The sequence below is a fragment of the Pseudopipra pipra genome, chromosome 14 (genome assembly GCF_036250125.1).
Source record: "Pseudopipra pipra isolate bDixPip1 chromosome 14, bDixPip1.hap1, whole genome shotgun sequence".
NCBI classification, from domain to species: domain Eukaryota; kingdom Metazoa; phylum Chordata; class Aves; order Passeriformes; family Pipridae; genus Pseudopipra; species Pseudopipra pipra.
In genome coordinates, this window is record NC_087562.1 from 9,397,104 (window position 1) to 9,412,655 (window position 15,552).

At 49.8% G+C, this 15,552-nt stretch overlaps 1 long non-coding RNA gene across 1 annotated transcript in view; it reads left to right on the plus strand.

The window, feature by feature from the left end:
- The window catches only part of LOC135421787 (uncharacterized), a 28,260-nt gene extending 12,968 nt beyond the window's left edge, over positions 1–15,292 (plus strand). The window contains exons 6-11 of the long non-coding RNA XR_010434188.1: positions 1,710–1,940; positions 2,766–4,046; positions 7,154–7,244; positions 7,452–7,596; positions 13,588–13,756; positions 14,122–15,292. This is a non-coding gene — a long non-coding RNA (uncharacterized LOC135421787). The remainder of the gene's footprint in view (positions 1–1,709; positions 1,941–2,765; positions 4,047–7,153; positions 7,245–7,451; positions 7,597–13,587; positions 13,757–14,121) is intronic.
- The last annotated feature ends 260 nt before the right edge of the window (positions 15,293–15,552 follow it).

Below are 15,552 nucleotides of genomic sequence, written 5' to 3' on the forward strand. Positions count from 1 at the left end.
AACCTCCCATTACTGCTGCAGCATTTGCTGTTGGTGCTGCTGTGCAGACATAATGCTGGAGTCTCTCCCTTGTGCCTGCAATGGGCAGCTAATGGAAGATGTCTGTGCCTGAGCGGTTTCCGGAGCAGGAAGGTGTGTGGCAGCAGGATTTAGCTCTGACTTTTATTTTGACAAAGCTAGTACGATTGCAAAGTGAGGTTAAGGTTTTCCTCCTATCTTTTCCTTTTATCTGTGTGATATTTTCTCACCTTGCCTCAAAACCTCCTGTCAGCAATGGCTGATGAGGTTCTGGGAGAGGCTCACTGCCCTTGGGAGCTCTTTGGAGCCTGTGGATGCTGAGAGGTCGACTGTGGCACAGGGCAGGGGCTCCACTGCCAGCCCTCAGCCTGCCCATGGTGCTGCCACTGCAGTGGGACCTGCCCACACTGGGCTCCTGTCCCAGCAGTCAGCTCAGCCTTGCTGTTTGTCAGAGCAGGTTTTAGCCCCAGTAAGATCAGTGTCTCCTCTCTGCTGCGCTGTGCTGCCCTGGAGCCCTTTGCCTGTGCCTGCTCTCACAGTCTGAAGGGCCCATCTGTTTCCTTTAGCTCCAGCCACATTCCCTCAGCAGCAAGTCTTGCTCCGAGACAAGTGATCTCTTTCTAGTGCAGGAGCAGGGGTTCAGAGGGGTGTTCAGTGAGTGACAGTGTGTGCTGGGAATCCCTGTCCCCTCAGAACAGCTGTTTTCATGAGGGGTCACCCTCATGAGCTGCAGAATCAGGGCTGTCTGGGGTGCAGTGGGTGATCTGGGGGAGTTAGCTCACGGAGCCTGGCCAGGAGGCTGGAGCTGAGGTTTGTTTCCTTGCTAAAGCCTCAGCCATGGAAGTGGATGAAGTGGGGCTCTGCATCATGGCTGTAATGTGTTCACAGAACAGGTTATTTTCTTTCAGTGTTTATAGGTGCTGTGTATTTCTTAAGTATAGAAGGGGCCCTCAAGTATTGACAGATGTGCCTCAGCTGTCCATAGAGCAACCATGGATGCATTGGCACCAGCTCCAAAAGCCACAGACTTCACTTGTGGGTTTTTTCTACATGTTCTTGGTCTCCAGTGGACATATCAGACTAACTTTACAGCGAACAGCAGGGTGATACATTCATGTGTATCAAATCCTCATATTTGCATCTCAGATTTTTCCTTGGACAAGAGCTGGGGAATTTGTGTCCTCAGGAAATCTTGAGATAGATTGATAAGAATTTCCTTGAAGGTTTTCCAGTGAAGTTCCTGGTTATAATTCAGTATCACCACACTTGCCTGCAGCCATGGTCAGTGAGTGAAGCAGGCGGGTGCTCACAGCTGCTGCAGTGGAGGTGCACCAGGACTGTCTCATAGCACTGGTGAAGAGATGAAAACCAGCTGGTATGTTGAGGCCCTTTTTGGTCCTGCTTTTCATGCAGACACTGAACAACTGGGGTGATTTCTGTGTCAGTGATCTTCCAGCAGAAATCATTCCGTTTTGCAGCTTGGCAATAACATCAGTGTAGTCACCAGGACCTCAGAATAAGCTCGTATATTTTTAAGGTCTTCGCTTACTTCTGTATTTGTCTGTGCTCCTCTGTGTATTCAGCCCAGCTTTCATCTTCTTTTTCTGGGCTTCCCCTCACTTACATGAGAGTGCATGTGTGTGTCAATGATGAGTGTAGCTGTTTTACAGCTTCTGCTTTCCCTTCCTCAGCATCCAGCATCCCTGTGGTGCTCATGGGAGCTGCACAGATCCATTGCTCCTGAAAACCAGACCCTGTGCCTGTCACTTCAGAGTGTGCCCAGTGACCTGTGTTTCATGTGCCATCACCTGATAGGCCAGTGGGAGATGAGGATGCTGCAGTGAGAAGAGATGATTGGTGGGAGGAACATGTCTGCACCCTTCACATAGCGAGTCGGGACATGGGGATGTTGGGCAGGGAAGGTATGTGTTTTCTGAGCTGCCTAGTTGTAGTTTTCTTGTTTCATCAGAAAACCCTGACTTTTCCATTGAGAAGGCAACCCAGAGCTCTGCCAGAGGGACTGTGTCTTGGTGGTGTTCAGATGTTGCCTTACGATCCCTTTTCCGCTCCTTTTAACACCCAGCAGTTCCCTTTCCAGCACTTCATACCAAGGGCTGTCTGATTATTCCTCGTGACAGGTGTAAAAACGCCTGGATCCATGGCAGCCCTGCTGCAGCAAACCTCCTGTGAAGGGGGAGCTCTCATTGCAGATAACGAGCCAGATTTCCGTGGAAACCTGCACTGTTCCAGACCCCGGACAGGCCGCAGGTTCAACAGCAGGGCTCTGTTCTCCTGACAGACACTCAAAGGCAGATTTTCTTTTAATTAAATATGAAAATCTATAATGCAGTCAGCATGACGCCTCTTGTTGATTAAACAAGTATGTTTATTTTTATACCCCATCTATTTGTTTTGTTCTCAAATGTGCTTCTGCTGAGAGGGAAGCTTCCATACTGACCATCTGTATATGAGGAGTGAATGGGACTGAAGGACTGGGAGAGTGGGACAGAGGTCAGTTTTGGTTTTTATTATCTGAGTGGACATCATTTACAGTTGTGGAATAAACACACCAACTGGTCTTTTCTAAAATAATACTGAAGTTGCAAAGTTGACATTTTTAAGCTGTTGTCCAGTGAAGTATTTCATCCCTCATACAGTTAACGCTTCACTTTCTCTCTCTACACTCAGAAAAAAATATTTATTGTTTCAGTAATATTCTGCCAATATTTTCTTATTTTTCTCTGCAGCCAAAGGGCAAAAAGCATTTAATTTCCCCAGCATGAAGATAATGCCATGAGTCCCAGCTCTGTGGAGGAAACTGCTTGGCAGGACTGCTCAAGAGCTTCTTCCCCAGATATGGATTCCTTCAGGCTCTTAATTCCTCTGTGTCTCCCAGCTTTAGCTCATTCTTCCTCTTTGGCTTGCTATTTTTCCTTTTGACCACTTTTCTATGCTCTAAGGTCAAGGGTTTTCCGTATGGAAAGAAGTTTAGCCCCTCCTAGCCTTTCTTGTGCCATTTGCCCACCTGGCATCACATGCCCCATACTAAGCCTGGCAGTGCTTGGGCATGCAGGCACTACCAATAGTGAGGATGTTCTCCCTTGATTCCCACCCAAAAGAAGAGCACATTTCCCATTTCCTCAGGATGATGCTCGGACTGGACAACCTCCTCTCCCTTCACATGCTTGCACACAGGACAAGAGAGGGCTGTGTGCCCCATGCTCCCACTGCCATGTTCCCATCCTAGTGCTGCCATTCTGCAGCTGGAGCCAAGCATGGCAGAGACAATGTGCTGGAGCATTCTGTCTGAGGGGAGTTCGGGGAGGGGAGAGGGAAAAAGGCTGTTAGATCTATCGCTGGCAATTTAGATTCAGAGACATTTCATCTGCAGTTCCCTCAAGTGTTGAATTGAATAAAACCAGCAGCAGCGGTGGAAAAGAAGGTGGGGGAAGGGCTTTGAGCACTCTCAGCTAAACAAAAAGAGACAGGCAGCTCATAAAAAAGGAATTGCATCCTTGGGCTGAAAATCTGGATTCACAGGGCAGAAGGGGAGGGCGCGTGGCAGAGCCCATCCGTGGCCAGGGGCCAGGCAGTGCTGCCAAGGGCTTCTGGTGCTCCCACAGCAAGAGCAGATCACAGGGCTTACTTCTGGGTTTCCTGGTTTTCTGTGGATTTTTGAAGCTCCCGTTGTAGAATCAAGCAGGAAGAACAGAGTCCCAGGCTTCGGATGCAATTTAAAAAAACCCCAATACTTCACTTTCCAGTGCTTCAGGAGAAAAGCACAAAAGTGAAACCCTCAAGGGTCAAAAATTCAGAAGAACAAGTAACTTAGCACTTATAATTTTGTAAACAGTTGCTGTTGAGGGCCAAACTCATCATTCTCAAACACAGCTGTGGGATGGCAGAACTGTCCTCACCATTAGATGTTTCTGTTCCTCTGCCTTTGAGGGAATTGCTGCTGGTGGCTGTTCTGGCTATGCACTGCAGCATTGGGTTTCTCTGGGTTTGTCCCATTCCCTGGGTGTCAGGTGAGTATGGCTTTGATAGGAGCACTCAGCCCAGCCAAGGGTGGGAGGAGAGCAACAGACATCAGAGAGAATTGGGTTATAGCAGAAAATAGAGCCTTGAGGTCTTTGCTGCCTTGTGTGAGTGTGATGCCAACACCTCTGTGGTGCTGTAGGGCTGAGTGTGACTGCCCTCAGGCGGGAAAGCAGGCCTTTTGTTTGCCTCCTCTCCCCATCTTCTTTATTACTCTCTTGCTCCCTTGTAACACCTTAGTGACAGATCCTTATGCTTTGCTCAGCCCTGCTTCAGACCAGGTACAGGTGTGCATGCAGAGAGCATGTGCTCAGCCCTGCCTGCTTCAGAACAGGTCAGACCCCACAGCACTGAGTGACCCTGTGGTAGAGCTGGGCAGCCCAGGCAGGTGTGTGACACGGGGCTCATTGTGACTTGGTCAAGTGCTGTGTTTGTGTTACAGTGTCCCCTGCCTTAAAGTGTCCCCTGCCTTCACAGTGCACCTATGGAATCCCATGTGAAACACAAAGGTGAGACCAGGGTGAGGAGTTGGGACTCCTCAGGACAGCACCGACACCTTCCCTTCATGTCACTTCAGCTGTAAAACAGGGGTCATGATTGTGTCACCAGGGTTTGGGAATCTGATTAGCTACAGCTTGTAAAAGACTGAACCAGACTTACTGTGAATCCTGGACCAGAGAGCAGAGAACAGGAGAGTCTGTCTCATAGGCATCTATTTATGCTGCCCTGGTTTTCTCCCTGTGCTATCGATCCAGCAGCTTGCTAAGATACAGCCCTGCCTGCTGTAGTGGTTTAATTCATTTTTAAGCACCATTATTTTTCATGTTGTGGTCTTCCCCTGCTTGGGGTGCTTCTCACTGCCCATCCCCAAAAATGTCCATTCCTGTCTGTCTCTAGGCGTGCGCTGCTCCCACATGTGTGTGTGCACACCAGGGAGATGGAGAGGCAGCTTCAGCTACACTAAGCAATTAAACTCCGGTAGCTCAGGGATGAGCAGGAGGCCGTGATTTTCTTTTCCTTCGCAGTAATTGCCTCTGCAATCAGCTTTGATCACCCGAGAGCAGAGGAGATGAGTGCTGCAAGTTGACATCAGTGGTTTTAATATATCCATTTACATATACAGGAGCAGTGCAGCATACAGCTTTCCATAGCGCCTCTGACCTGAAACCATCGCCGCTCCATAGACACCTCATTTAATTTAATACTTCACCGCCACTGCGGAAGCCACAGGATGGGGATGGGAGGGGGGATAATCAAGCCCTCACTCTCTCGCTCTCCGTGAATGTCTGTAAAAATGACATGAAAGTAATTGCTTTTGAAAAGCAAAGCAGAAATGGCACAATTGATTCCACTTAAATGAGAGGAAGGGGTGGGGGTGGGGGATGCTCACCCTAAACATGCCACCTTCTTTCCTGCTGCAAGCACATCACTGCGTGGGGCTATGTGGGGACAGAGGAAAGGTGGGCTTGTCTGAATGGTATGTGGGGAAGGAGGGAAATTCAGGCAAGCAGTGCTGCTTTGGGCAGGATGCACACCCTGGCGAGCTTGGACCCACAGGCAGATGCTGCTCCATGGAACCTTGTGACAGCTCTTGTTGTCACAGGCACTCCTGGTGCTGGGGAACTGGCAGGGACCCTCATTGCATTGAAAATCCTAGAATCACTCTGCCTCCCAAACACACTCACCTGCCTGGCAGCTGGGGGAAGGGGAATGGTGAGGAGATATCAGCTCCTCTCCATCTCTCATCTATCTCTCATTATCCCTGTTGACAAAGCTCTGTGAGCCCATGGCTTTGGAATCTATCCAGACTGCTGCTGCTAGTGGGTGCCCACCCTTCTGCCCAGGACCTCCCAGTGCCCGCTCTGTGAGCTGCCCAGCACAACCCTCTGTGCCCCTATCTGCAGGAGCCGGGACCTGGCTGTGCCAAGGTGTGGCCCTCCCAGTGCCATGCTGGCCCTGCAGGCCACACACCACCTCTGTGTGCTACAATGCATTTTTAATGTAGACATTAACATCATTTCATGTTAATTACATGCAAATTGATTATTAGTGTATTTATTGAATGTTGACAGCTGGGTGACAGTCTTCAGTAAATATGTTTTACTAATCAGTTAGCATCTAATTAATATCGAAATCCTCTCTAGGTTTAACAAGAGTCAATGAACACTGATGAGGACCCTCTTGCTGCCAGTGCCCAGCAGCAATGTGGGGCACAGCTGGGCCCAGGGGGGCCAGGGACAGTGGCACTGCTGGCAGGACAGATAGACACATGCTCCGAGGAAGAAGCCTCTGGGAGATGACACTCTTGGGAGAGCCTCCCCCCATGAAGCATGGCTCTCCCAAAGGAGGGAGTGCTGCCAGCTGGAGCTGAGGTGGTGGTGGCCAAGCAGTGTCCACAGGAAGCTCTGGAGGCCCCTTTTCCCAGGACACAGCGCTGCTTCTGGGCACACCTGGGCAGCAGAAGTGAGATGCTGTTCACAGCTGCAGTGACAGTGTCGCTGCACACAGGACCCTTGGTTATGGCAGGGCATGGCACAGTCTGCAGCCAGCAGCGCAGAGGAGTTCTTGTGCTAAATTAAACCACCAAGCAGACCAATTCCTGAGCTGCTTGGCCAGCATTTTCTCTTACCTCCCCATTCTGAGCAGGACAGGAGCCACACAGAGCCAGCTGGTTGTGGCTCCTCTCACTCATCTGAAGAAGGTGAGCAAGCATCCCTGAGGTATCCATTGCCAAGTCATCGGGAGAGTGGCTTCACCTCAGGACCGTTGCCGCCCTGGGTCAATATTTGAGTCTTGTTGTGCTAGTGCTCCTTAGTTGACATCCATGATCCTTCCCTGCTCCCACCCTGTGTAAACTCCTTACACCTGGAACACCAAGAAGTGAAAATGCTGAGCCCTCAGAGCTGCTCCTGTTCAGGCAGGACAGGAGGGGATGGCCAGACTGTGGAGTACTTGAGCCCCTTCCCCTCTGCTCCAAGGACAGCACAGGGGAAATGCCTGAAGAGCTCAGCACGCAGCCAGAACAGCAGCTGGGTGTTTAGTTACTGGTTAGAATAACTTTGGTCTTGCTCAGCTGCTTTTTGCTTCCCTCACCCAGGCAGTCTGATACCCCTCCATGAGCAGAGGCAGGTGCCCTGGTGCAGTGGAGTCTCTGCCTTCCCTGAGTTGGACATGTCTGGTTGCTGCAGGTGAGCATGTCAAATCACACCTACCATATTGGCTTCCTGTCCCCAGAACATCAGATTTTTGCAGCTGATGTGTGGGGGGGTGTCTACTCCCGCCAATCCCCACCCCCAGCAGCATCAGGCCTGTGCTGTTCGGGGTTTTGTTAAGCCGTTTAGTATTAATTGATTTTTTTTTCCATTTTTTCTTTCTTTCCCTGGGCGGGTCAATAGCTGGATGCTCAAGAGCAGAGGATCTATCAACTGCAGACCAAGCAGAGGGAGAGGCAGGCAGAACTGGAGCAGAAATGCAGCCGGACGAGCAGCTCAGCCAGGACCTGGGGGCCAGCCACCAGCTGCAGGAGGGAGCTCGGAGCAGGTAGGAGAAGATGCCAGCCTGGTATAGCTTGGAAGCCCAGGCTGGGAAGGGAACTCTGATGCATTCACAACAATAGTGATAATCTGCTGCTCTCATTTACATGGTAGCATAAGAAAGGGGTGAAAATGCGAGAGTAGAGTCCGTCACCTCCCAGTGAGGAGGGGAAGGTTGAGGGCAGCAGGGAGATGGCCACAGCTCTGCTGGCTGTAAATGGGTGCTGGGATCGCAGTTGGTGTGGGGGTGTGATGGCTGTCACACACAGATGTCCTGGGTGTTGCTCCTGCTGCTGACCTCGGAGAGATGGGAACAGGGTGGCCGCAAAGACACTGCCGCAGGACAGCACTGTCCTGGCTGGTGGTGACAGTGACATGCCGTGAGCCAGGAGATGAGGCTTGCTGAGACCTGTTCAGCTATTTTGCTGTGGATAAAACCCTCAGTTTGTTCCCGGACATCAGGGTAGGAGCACCCTCATTTCCTGCTGGAGGCCTGCTGGGCAGCCTGAGCCAGTCTGCTCCATGCTGGGTCTGTTTGCCCCTGTGCTGCTACAGACCCCCTCTCCTACCCCTGTGTTTCAGAAGCTGTAGGAGTCAGACTCTTTGCTCAGTGTGTTCCTCTGGCATGTGAGTCTGGCTTGGGAGAGCACAGTCGCTCCCGCCTCTGCAGCCATCTGGCTGTCTGCCTGATGTCTGCTTGGGCACCGGCATTCCACGGCATTCCTCAGTGTATTCTGACCACAAGCTCTCATTCAGATCCACATGGCAAACAGGGGTGAGGAGAGCTGGTCCTGGAAACCTGGGCAGCTGCTGCCACACACTGCAGCATTACTTGCTTAACCTGTACCCCCTTGTTGTCCCCTTCAGCACCGCATAAGACATTAAAAAAAAGTGTTGATTTTAACAACTTGATAGTTAAATATGCTCAGGGTTCTAGTAGAATAAACCAGGTACTTTTGACATTGGAGCACCGCGTGGTGCTGGATGGCAGGATGAACTCAGCAACGCTGGTTTGTCTGAGCAGCAGCTCACTGCGCAGCATTTAAAATCAGGATGGGGGGTCCCTTTTATTAGTCAAAGGGAAAACATTTTGTTTCATTTAATGTGGTGGTGATTAATATATTCATATGAATATGTTCATATATATAGAATAATACAGATATTGCATCATATATGAACACAATGCACTGATTACATTCATTGCATTTGAAGGAAGGTAATGAGATGTTGTTCCATTTACTCCCACATCATCCATTGTTCTGTGTGTGAGGAGCCAGCCCAGCGCGTGGGCTGAGCTGTGCGTGGTGAGCCCTCGCTCCGACTGCCCACAGTGAAGGCGGGAGCAGGACGTGTGTGCCTTTGTGTGTGTGTGTGGATGGAGGCGTTCTGCACATGCATATGGGTGACTGTCTGCTGATTTGTGCAAGCCCAGCATGGGAGGGTGGGAATCACACTCTGTTTCTTTTTATTCCCTTCCCATCTCCCCATCCATTGACACCAAAGTCAGCTGAGTTTCACTCCTGGTTTTGGTGTGAAAGTGGCAGATAAAACAGCCCAGCTCTCAACTTTCTCTTACAAAACTCCCAATTAAAGTACTGAGCATCAAGCCCTGTTACATAAAAATATAACACAATTCTGTGGCAGAACAGTGTTCCGCCTGGCTCTGTGTCTGGCAGCAGCTTATACCCCTGCCTGGGAAGGAGCTCTTTTCCCCTGGGAAAAGCAGGAGAAATTTGTGATATCACCACAAGACACTCGCCCACCTTCTGTGGTGAAAGGGCTTCCTGAGCCCAAGCAGGAGTCTTGTGTTTAACAGCCCTTGAGGAATTTTCATCTCTAACTTGTCAAACTAATTTTGTAACTCAGATCTTATCCAACTTCTGCAGTGTCCTGTAGCAGCGATTTCCCCTGCTTGACCATGCATGGGATGAGAAGCCAACTTCTTTGGTTTGTTTTGAACCTGTCCCCTGACAATTTCCACTGTTTTATTGGAAGAGACCATGAACAGTCACTCCTTAGTCACCTTCCTGTGACACTTCTGATTTTATAGACCTCTGTCATATTTCCTTCCCATCATCCTTCTTCCAGACAGAAGGGCTCCAATATATTTTTCTGAGCCAGCCCCAGTTGCTGATAAATCTCCTGGTGTGGGGGCTCAGGGCTCCCAAGGCTGGTGGTCCCGGGTGCCTGCAGCAGGCAGCACACACCAGGAGTCCTCTGCAAGGAGTGCCAGGTGTAATTTAACACTGGGAGCATGAGTTATGGTCCTGCCCTTTACGGAAAGGCTGGCAGTGCAGCCCTGCCTGTCATCTCAGTCCCCCACCTGATCATGAGCTTTCCTGGTGAATGAATCAGGATTTGGCATATCGTTCTTTAATACAGCCCCCATGCTAATGTCTTTTTGAAATGAAACCGAGAAAGCTGTTAACCTCAGTTAGCCAGCTGTCCTCACCGTGACCTGGATAAATCATCCAAGCAGGAGCGCCGAAGAACACTGCTCTGGCTGCTTTGGAAAATGGAGCTGGAAGGGAAGGACTGTGCTATCAGCTCATGCCAGGAAGACTCCTCTGCACCAGGACTGTGCAGCAAAAGGACCATTGTGTTCTCACACTAGGGACCCTGATGGGGCTCCAGGCTGTGTGTCAGGTCCTGCAGACAAGTCCACTGGCACGCTCCCTCCCTGGCAGACACTGAGGAGTCATGGTGTCACACCACAGGTGGGAGAAAGGCAATGTGTTGTATCTGGAGAAGAGAGGGTGGCTTCCCACAGGGACCCCAGAGACTGGTTCCTTTTGCCCCTGCCACTGGGCACATCTCACCATCCAGCCCCTCCTCATGACCATCTGGTTGTCCACATTCCTTCCCTTCAGCTGGAGGCTGGATTTTCCCCAGGGATATCTCCTTCATCACATCTGAAGGCAGCTGGCTTTGAGCTGATGCCTCTGGGGTATGAAAGGAGATGAAGAGGACAGTTTGGTGGCTGCCCCAGAAGAAATGAATCTACAGGAGTAGGGCATTTCTCTCCATGGGCTGTTGTGACTCTGGGAGCTGTTATCTTTATAAAGGCCTTGTTACTTCATCTGCTCTCACAGGGCACTCATAGATGTTGCTCTGTGTGGTAGGGAGTTCCACTAGACAGGGTTTCTTTTGTTATTTATGATCTGGCTGTTTTGTTGGTTTTGTTCTTATTTTTAATTTTTGCATGACCGAGGAAATTCACAACACCAGCTGTATCTAAGAAACTCCTGGAAGGAAGAACAAAGCCATCTGTTCTCTGTGTCCATGAAGGAACACACAAGAACTAATGGCCAGAGCCTGCATCAGAACAGATCCGGGTTAGGAACAGTTTTCTAAAGGGGAGAAGAACAGAACAGGTGACAGACTGCCAGGCTCTGAGGATCTTGCATTACAGGAGAGCTTTAAGGACAGATACACAATACACACAGCACTTGTAGGTTCCCTTGTCTCAGAATTGGAAGATGGACTATCAGTCTCTTGAGGTTCATGCCAGCCTTGCTCATTTCCTAAATCTATCCCTGTTCATACCTTGAAACACAGCTCTGCCTTTCCCGGAGCTCCACCACATCACCTTCAGTGTTGCCCCTTTTACTGCTGAGCTGCCTGGTGCCAGGTTCCCCAGGAGGCAGAACATGTGCTGTAACATGCTGAAAGGAGCAAGCAGAGCCTGGAGGATGTCAGTGGGTGATGAAGGCTCCGATACCACCATCTGCATGACATGTGCCGCTGTGCCGCAGGCTTTGGCCAGAGCAGTGCAGTCCCACCCGTGGTGGGGAACACAAGAGTGGATGAGGCAGATGGGAGGATAGATTTGCTATCAGAACTTTTGGATTCAATTTTCCTTCTCATCAGAATAGCTGTGTGCAGTTTCTTACATGTGCTGCTCTGCAAATGAGTTGTGCAGGACATGGCTGCAGTCAGAGACCACCTGGGGAGCATGGTCGGTTTGGGGCTCACAGCTTGGCTATGCAGGGTTTGGCCCAGGCACCACTAGGGCAGAGTCTGGCTGACGTACGGGGCTCAGCTCCCTGGAGGCTGTAGGAGTTTGCTGCCTTTGGCCTTGCCCCACTGTGCAAGGGCAGCCATGGAGCATCCTCAGAGGAGGGTGGAATGGTCACAGGCACAATACCCTACACCGTGTACCCTATACCATGTACCATATATACCAGGACACAGAGCCACTCACAGACATCTCATCACTGTCAGCAGAGAGACAGGGACAGAAACACATGGCCACAACAGCCAGGGGAACTGTGAGCCAAGGTGAGCCGTTATTTGTGTAGACACCAGCAAGGAACCCCACCGGGCACCTGGATCTGAGAGTCAGTTCTACAACACAGGCATTAAAGAGGGAATAAAGAAAATAATAGAGCATTGACTAAAATGGTCGGCAAGGCTGATTTCTCTCCATGCAGCCTCTGAAGGAGCAGACTTTGGGGCTGGGGAGGAATAGGCAGCCTCCAGGCTGTGAGGCTAATGCAGAACCATGGCTGTTTGTATAGCTGCAGAGCCTTTAAGAGAGACTTGGGAAAACTAGCTTGGATTCCAATGAATATTTACAATTACATTGCTCCAAAGCTGAATCCAATCACAACACTGCAGTGTGCAGGCTTTGTGCATCAAAAGAAAATGAGAGGAAAGCAGGAAAGATGGAGTTGCCTTTGGAGGGACTTATAAACACAGATCTCTCTGCTTGTGGCAGAACTAAAATGCTTTATTTCTGATAGGAGCAATTTGTTCTTCAGGCATTTTGCTTGATATTGGAAAGTGCCTGGCTGGTTTTTGAAGTGAGAGTCTTCAGTAGAAGGTCTTTAATTCAGAATGAAGGAAAGAAATGGAAAGTGTTGTGGTCTGTAATTTTGATATTGTACTAATGAACTCCAGAAATAGAGGAAATAGGGGAGCATTACCAAACTAGAGCAGGGGCCCCTTCCACTCACTGTGTTCTTGGTCACCATGTAGAACCAGGCTGGGCATTTAAACCATGCTGCTAATATGGAATTTGGCTGGTTACTGTGCTGGCTAAGCACTCACTGCAGCTCAGTATTTGCCTCTTCTTTCTTGTAGTGGAAGGTATGCAAAAATAATGGTGATCAGGAATCACCTTGATAAAAAGATGGAGGATTTGTGATTGCACTGCAGGGAGCAGTGTGCCGCAAAATAGGAAGTGTGTGACAAAGCAGAGGCACTGCTTGAAGTGACAACAGGAACAGCACCATGCAACTGACTCCAGGAGCTGCTTTAGTGGCCTGTCCATTCTGCCCATCCTGCCCAGGCAACCCATGCAGCTGCCTTGCTGCTCTAACCTACAAGACTGTAAACAATCAGTGGTCTTGGTGTGGTCCCACGGCACAAAACCTCCACTGCTCTCAATTAATTTTAAGTATTTAAGGTATAGCATTGCATTCCACCATGCAGACATTGCTTAGCACCACAGTAGCACAACAGCAGGAGCTTTGAGAGAATCAGGTTAGGATTTACACCGCAAGAACATGCAAATTGTTTGCCACAGTGTCTGCTTACAAGCCCAGCTGACCTGGGAAAGCCATATCTGAAGGGCAAGCCCCCTCCTTCCCCACAGCCCAGCAGGCAGCATGTCCCACCCTGGACAGAGGGCAGTGGGGGGCTGCTTCTAGCCTGCGCTAATTCCTCTCTGTGGTTTGAAGAAAATGCTGTCTCCTGGTGCCTGTCACCTCGTGGCTGCACAGATCTCTGCTGCTGGCTGGCAATCTGAAAGGATGCTGGTGGGAAATCCCGGGAAGCTGGTTTCTGATCTGAGTCAGTCACACTGCTGGTGCAGGGATGCACTCCATCACATGCAGGCATGGCACAGGGGGTTCCATGCACCTTGGCACAGGCTGCAGTTGATAGCCCTGAGTAGGAACCCACAGTCAGTATTATATTGTCTAAGAGGCTTAAAATCAACTGTGAAGTTTCACCATAGCTACAAACCCCCTGTTTTCTGTTTCTCCACTGGTAGCTTGTTCCAGAAGATGGTGCAATTTGGTGATTGATTCCTGAAGTCTGGCTGGTGCATCTGCACTGGGGTATAGAAGGCACAGACCCTGCCGTGATGCCCAGAACACTCTGCCAGTGCCAGCCACCCACAGCTCACAGCTCCAGAAGCAGAAGCAGAGCATTCCATCAATGTGAGTGGATATTTTTCTCCCATTAAAATGTTTAATTTATTTTTGAATGCACATGAACTTTGAGGGCCCACCATACCCTGTGTGAAGCAGTCTGACACAGCACATGACATTAAAAAAAGAACTCTTTTTTGTTTTGTGATTATTACCTGCTAATTTATGGGGTGCTGCTGGTTCTTATATTGAATGGACAAAGAGAAATCATACTGCAGACAAGTTCTATTTGCCGAACTTGATACTATAATTGTCTTCAGTCATTTCTTTTCCAGTCTAAAAAGACTATTCACCTTTTCCTCACATGGAAAATACTCTTTGCATTTGATCATCCTTGTTGCTCTTCTCTGAAATTCTTCCAACTCTTTTTCTAGAGAGAGGCAGACAAAGCTGCATATGGAAATCACAGCGCACTTCCACCATGGATCTCTTCAGTGGCAGAACTGTGATCTGCTCTGCATTATTTTTCTGATAATTGTTAACAGGCAGTTTGCCTTTTAGGCTGCTCCTGGGCACTAAGCAAATATTTCCACACCTCTATCTCTCCATCCCCATCTGGTTGTATCTAGCACAGCTCCAGGCCCTCGCTCCTGAGGAGGAACAGAGCTACAGCAGCTGGGACTGCAATGAGATCTTGTGAGCAAGATGGCACAAACATCCCAGATCCTGAGTAAGATTAGGCCTACCTGGCTGTGTCATACCTTCGAGACTGGTATAGTCTGATAAACATTGAAAAAAGAAGAAATAATGATACATGGTCAGCCTCACCACATTGCAGACCTGGACTCTTCCAGGCAGGTCTACCCTCAAGTATCTGCCCACCTGAGGGGCTGAGTAGCCCTGTGGGGAGAGCTCGGGAGCCAGCTTTTCACCAGAGCCAGGCAGAATAGCCAGGAAGGGCCCACATTTGCCCTGCACTTGGACATGGAGCCTCCTTAGGCAAAATGCCTGTGCCTGTGGAGTCTTTTCCCTCCAAGACCTCACCTTCACCATCACATGGAGCACTAAGGTCATTGTGGTACAGGCACAGGAGCACCAGTGGCCCAGGGACACAGGGACAACCCAAGTGGCCCAGGGACAGGCAGCCCACATGGGGCAGGGGTGAAGAGCAGCTAGCCCCATCACCCAGGCGTTATGGGACCTCTCACCGCCCATCACAGGCATGGCTCCGCAGGGAACACTGCTGGAGCCAGATGGATCAGCACTGGCATGAAGTCCTACCCAAGAGCACAAATAACATCATGTTCTTGTGGTCCTCCTTTGCACTTCCTTCCTGCAGATTCCCAGGATGAGTAGGAATGGATTGGGCAGCCTGATCTCCTGCATCTGCAGCCAAGGAAATTTCACCGTGTTACTGTGGAATTCAGAACTTGTCTGACTAAGGCAGTTTTAGATGGGCATTCAGCTGGGCTTGAAGACATCAAGAGACAGCAAAAGCATTACGTCCTCCCCTGGCAGTCAGTCCCTTCGCATCACTCCTACTGATTTTTTTTCTCTGATTATTGCTGTGCCAACAGGGCTAATGAAGCTTTCTGTGCTGCAGCAGTATAGGTCTCAACTTTGTTTCCTTTTGTTTTTATGCTTTATATTAGAATGCTCCTTTCTTTTTGGCCAGAGACTTAAGGTTAACCGGGGAAAGGGAAAGGGAAAAGGGAAAAGGGAAAAGGGAAAAGGGAAAAGGGAAAAGGGAAAAGGGAAAAGGGAAAAGGGAAAAGGGAAAAGGGAAAAGGAAAGCTTTCTGCCTCCCTTCAGCCCTCATGTTTTCCCAACCTTTTCCCACCCACTGCTGCCATCACTGCCAGCTT